This window comes from Pseudoliparis swirei, chromosome 13, assembly GCF_029220125.1.
Source record: "Pseudoliparis swirei isolate HS2019 ecotype Mariana Trench chromosome 13, NWPU_hadal_v1, whole genome shotgun sequence".
Lineage (NCBI taxonomy): Eukaryota > Metazoa > Chordata > Actinopteri > Perciformes > Liparidae > Pseudoliparis > Pseudoliparis swirei.
Window position 1 is genome coordinate 11,569,484 of NC_079400.1, and position 6,000 is coordinate 11,575,483.

Here is a 6,000-nt window from a genome sequence, read left to right on the forward strand (position 1 = left end):
TAAATCATGATGTATAACCTATGTTTGGTGTAAATATCAGCCTTTCAATAATACAGTTATAAACAATTTGACTATTTAATTTAGTCTTTCTGTGAATTCGTTGGAGCAGCATCTTAACTTCATGAAGACTAAATAACAACATATGGATAGTGTCTTAAATCCACCAATGCATGAATGAATCGGAGCGCAGAGGTTTTTATTTACTACCCAAAAAGCAAACCAATCTACACACAGCACTATAACAACAAGAGCTTATTGACATCCACATGCATCTCGGACACTCATTTTGTTGCTTTATCTATTTTTTTTATTGATGCATAAAGCCAAAATAGAGGGAGATCAACTGGTGAAACCCCCCAAAAAATGATAGGCAACTCCTCGCCAATCAGATTACACAATGTAACTTCTGAGTCAGCCACTATTTTCTTCTGTTAAAAAAATAAATAGTGTAGAGCTGTGCAAAAACTCTGGAGCGGTTGTACATAATGCATGAGGATAAGCTGTGTTTTGATGCGAAAGTGAAATAATAATGGCATTAAAATCAAAGACACCGCAGGCACCGTACTCATTTACTGTGACACTACCAGGTGTTACCTACGCTCTCTAAATCATGCTCTAGTGATTGAATTATGTGTGTTGGTGTGATGGTGTATGAGTGTGTTAGGCGATCCAATAATAGCGTTGCCTTACTTTCTGAACGCACACAGGAACTGATAACTGCTTCTTTGCTATATTTACATGCTGTTCGCAAAGAGAATATGCCCTGCACACTGTGTGTGTGTGTGTGTGATTTAAAACCACGGTATTAATAGCATGTTCTGTGTCTCCCTCATAGATATGGGCTGAGATGTGCTGAGGAAGAGAGGACAAGAGGAAGATGCTGTTGGAGACGACACAAAACACGAGCAGACGCTGAACTCCTTCATTCGCTGATCACGACATGTGGACGAGCCGGAACCGAACCAAGCAGCTAGTTTGGTGCCGTCTGAGATCGGTCTACAATTTATTTGTCTCTCCCTGAACTTCCCCACGGCATGAGGACAAAGATCAGCGTCTTGCATAACAAAACTGAAGCTTTAACTTTCATGCAATCTTGTGTGTTTACCCTCTGTCCTTCAACCGGGGTGTAATGCTGACGCAAGAGTGAGTTCAAGGCAACATTATAGAGGCATCAGTGGTTTGATTTACATAGAAATAGAGGTAGTTATATTGTATCTGTGAAGAAGAAAAATAAATGTGTCTGGCATGTGATATTGGAAATCTGTGACACGGTTGCACTGGCTGACATGTTCATTATTACCATGAGCATAGAATTTTTTTTTGTATTAATTTTTATCCTTGAGTCACTATACCAGGGGTGGGCAAACTTTTTGACTTGCGGGCCGCAATTGGTTCTAAAATTTGACAGAAGGGCCGGGCCAGGAGCTGTTGGACACGCAATGTAATTTATTAAACCCGGAGATTGCATCTGATTTTTATACATTTCAATTGAAGATGCAAAGTTAAAGAAATCATCATTTACTGAAAAAAGATCAATGGAATCACTTTCAACATTCAAAACATTATTACCCAACGAAATAATCAAGCTCAATAATTTCTAATTGTTTTTAACCCCGCAAAATAATGGACGGATTGTCTCAGCTCTCTATATAATGAGGCACAATTGTCCTCAGGTACAAGTGGGAAGAGAAAATATGACCTTAAAGCTGAAAATTGAAGTTCGATTTTTAAAAATTCTTCATATCTCTTCTGAAAACACCTTTACTCATGTGGACAAACTGTTTTTGTTTTTGAAATTGGTTTACCAAAAGGTCATAGGTTCACAAAAGCAGTGAAATATCTGAATACAATGCTATATACATATAAATAAATGTGGAAAACTAAATTTGGTATTATCGTTTCTTGAGTAAAAATGATGTGGTCTGTCACGTATTCACCAAAATGATAAAGATGGGAATGAGAAATGACTTCAAATTGCAGTTAAAGTTTCATGGTGTGTGTGCAAATAAAAAATGACCATTATTTTTTTCTTCTTCAAATAAATATGTATTGTATATAAATAAATAAATCTACATTATATACATGTTGAGAAATAGAAAACAGAACACAACTATTGACACAGACTATTTACAATATGGCTTCACTATAATAACATCATGTCATCGTGTCACGAGACCTCTCAGGGATCTCAAGTTTTGAAAACAGGCAAGAGTGACATTAACCATCAGCGCGCACCACCCCTTTTTTTGATTGGCTGATAAGTGGCTCCTCACAGCAGAGCTCCAGGGGAGCGCTTGATTCCTCCACGGTGAGGGCAGCGCGGCCAGCTCATGTTTGCGCGCTGTGGCACATTAAAACATGAAATAGCCGAGAGCTTTTTTCAGCGTGAGAAATACGATGTGTGGCGGGAGGGCGTGACTTAAGACCGAAATGCGTGAGTCTCACGCTCAATGCGTGACACTTGAGAGCCCTGCTCTCTGCTGGCCGGGCAGGTGGAGCTGCAGGCTGCGCTGCAGGCGCTGGTTAATCCTCTCTGTAAAATACAAGACTAGTCAGCACCGCGCACAAGTTACGGACACCGGAACAGACACCATGACACGTAACGTGTCGTAAAGACTCTTACCCCGTCCAAGTGGACCTCTTCTGGCTGCGTGTTCGTCCTCGTGGCTCTGCAGCCTCTCCGAGGCTCCGCGCTGCTCTCCAAAATCACTGCGGCTGTTTCTAAATGAGCCTGACCTGTGTGGTGGGCGGGTCCTTTGTGATTTACTGAGTGTTCATTGGTTGTTTTTTTCGCAAAATGTTGACAGACAAACGGATTGACAAATCATGGTGAAGGGTTTCGTGTGACGACGCGCCAACGCACACCGGAAGTAAACAAAGTTGCGATTTGGACAAGTTCGGCGGGCCGGATTAAAAAGCCTAACGGGCCGGATGTGGCCCGCGGGCCGTAGTTTGCCCATGGCTTCACTATACCCACGTATGCCATGGACCCAACACATCATTGGTTTTGGTCTTTTTTGACGAGAAAAATAAAGACAAACGACTTCTTTCTCTAATGTACACGACAAGGTGTTCCTTCACTACACAACATCAGAAACTTGCTCTTGTAGAAAAAAAAAGAAAATACTAATTCAAATTAAATTCATGGTTGAGAACACACACAAAAATTCCACAATATAAATATTGTTGCTAATGTATTTAATCTGTTTACATATATTTTAATTCCTTTGCATGCCATTATAGCAGTTTAGTGCTAATGTTAAATTCTATTAAGTTCAACAACATCTCCACAAAACACTGAAGAGCCAAAAAGTGCTTTTTTTGGTGTGTTTTCCCAGAACTGTAAGGTTCTACTGTGATCCCTGTCCAGTTTCATCATGTTGTGGCTCCAACTCTGACCGGGCAAACGATACAAAGTGTGTGTGAGCAGTGTGTTGCCCGGCTGATGCATATTCAACACGTCTGTCCTCTGAAAAAAATGCTGTTCTCAGATTTGGGAGCTTTTGCTTGCAGGAGTTTGAACATAGGGAGGAATTCATACAGATCTCAGCGTGGGGTCTGGAGTTGTAGCCCGCTGGCTTCGTACTCATATACAATGTACATAGACACATGAGAAATCAACACTGGCTATGCTCATTTGCAGTGGAGTAAAGCCAGACTTCATACCCTGTGATTGAGTCTCCCATTCCATGAATAATTTACTGGCCACAAATAGAACTGTGTCAGCCAAAAAGCATGGCGTGCAGAAAACATTTAATGGAGCGGAGCAGCGCGTGCGCTCTGATCGCTCTTTTAATGAAGTATCGATACTAAAAATATGCTAAATCACATCGTTTTTAACGTACGGGTACTTTGTTAGTATCGATACACCGTGCAGCGTGACAGCAGTAGATGTAGCGGACTAACATTCAAGCTAACCTAACTTCCCAAACGCTGTGGACATCTGAACGCTGATTGGCCGAGACGCGACACGTCCCATCAAAGATGTTTTATTGCGAAGAGCACCACTTCACATTTTCTCCGCGTCTCACTGCAATCTCAACGGCAGCGGGCCAGGTGAAAAAAATAATAGATCGGAACGCGTCTCTGGTATTGTTCAGGGGGCCGGTCCAAATGTGGAGGCGCAGGCCGTAGTTTGGGGACCACTGATTTAGACAAACTTCTCAGGTGTTCACTGTCAAACAGATGTCTCCAGGTCAATAAATTCATTAATTATCTCGACTACGAGTTCACCAAATGTACAAGATAGACCACAGAAAGCTGTTAAATGATTTGATTCCATTTGGGTCCGTTTGTTGCATGCCATGCCCCTTCCTCTCTCTCAATTGTTTTTTTAAGAAAGAAAAAAAGAAGGCTCTCAGGCAACAATCTTCAAGACAATACGTTAACACATGTTCCTGTAAAATCCCCAGGGACTGAGTGACATGTCAGGGCTTCTAACCGCAAATTGCAAATGTCATCTGTGGATGAATTGAGATCCACCTCCCCTCACTCCAATCTCTTTAAAGCCTAAAGATATTTAATTTTAATAGGACTGAGGGGGATGAAATCAAATCTGGTTTCTCACTTAACACACAGCACAGTCTGGTTATTTAACCTTGCTTGCTACTGTATATCTACCAAATCAAACTCGGTCAACAACATTCTCCTTGTCTGTTACTGGAGCCACTCAGAACATGGGTGTTTAGGCTGGTTATCCTCCAGCTGCTTAATTAGGGTACATTAAAAATAAGGGATGACACACGGTCCAGTCTTGAGGGGCCATCTGCCCTTGGATGATGTTGTATTTACCCTGAACTGCTTTCTCCCGGTAGGTAACGCAACCCTTGGAGCTTGATGGGAAGTGGATGCTATCGCTCTACGCCGCTGGGTTCTCAGATGAAGACAATGAGTGATGTAAATGATGTGCACTGTTATTAAAAAGAACAGTTTGACCTCTCTGACTCGTGCATCTGTGTGTCCTTGGTAGAATATACTTTAAACAGTCGAATTAATTGGGTTAATCATACTTCTTGTTTTGCATTGTACCACTGAGGGGTTATCTGAAGGCGCCCGCTCCAAATCCCTTATGACGCCAGAGTAAAGAACGGTCAATTAAGCATTCGAAGTTATTAAATATCCGACTGAGATGTGCTGATGTCCTCTGCCGGTACGGGAAGGAGACAATACTAACTGATTAGCAGACAGCGACACAATCACAATTCCCTGAGAACAAAGAGAGAGAGAGCGTGAGATACAGCAGAACATGTGACGCAACAAACGATAAAGTATTTACTCTGAATTATCCTAGAAAGCATCTAACACACCAACAATGGAGTTGTTGTTGTGCTGTAACATTTCCTTTTCTCAGGAAGTAACCCGTTGTTTATAATGTATTCTTCTGCAGTATACAGAGATTATTCGTGCTTTTCTTATCATTGCTATTTTCCGTCGTACCGTCACTGTTACCTGACACCGAGGAAACACAATGTTAAATGTAATGTTACAAACAGTGATAGGAATGAATCCTAAGTCTAATGTGAAATCATATTTTAAAATGGTCATTTTAGTACTAACTGAGGTCATTATATTTTCTTTCCATTCTGTAAGAGGCTATACAACTAGTAAGCCAACATGTGTGAAGCAGGCTTGATGCCAGAGCTACTCAGTGTGGTCAGTTTAAGAGGGATCTGAGTTCTTCCGTTTGTTTGAAGGGCTAAAAGTGTCCAAGAGTGAAAAAAACACTTGAAATCTGTCAAATTAATGACATAAATGTGACTTAATACAGATTGTATATACCATGATCATGTGGAAAACTACACTGCATGTGTTCAGGCTGATTGATCAAAAGAAATGTCCGACACGGAAAGCTAAATTCTAAATCATGCAAAGCGTCCTGAACTTTACGCTACAGAGTGCTATGAGGCGATACAACTAGTAAGTCAACATGTGTGAGTGTTTACCGCCTGGCTCGCTAGCATGTACTGTGGCTGTACACATATATGGCATATTGACATGAAT

General features: G+C 41.2%; 1 protein-coding gene across 1 annotated transcript in view; it reads left to right on the forward strand.

The window, feature by feature from the left end:
* Positions 1-1,992, forward strand: part of LOC130203607 (urotensin-2 receptor) — a 42,280-nt gene extending 40,288 nt beyond the window's left edge. The window contains exon 4 of the mRNA XM_056429931.1: positions 836-1,992. The gene's annotated coding sequence lies outside the window, so the exon portion shown is untranslated. The remainder of the gene's footprint in view (positions 1-835) is intronic.
* The last annotated feature ends 4,008 nt before the right edge of the window (positions 1,993-6,000 follow it).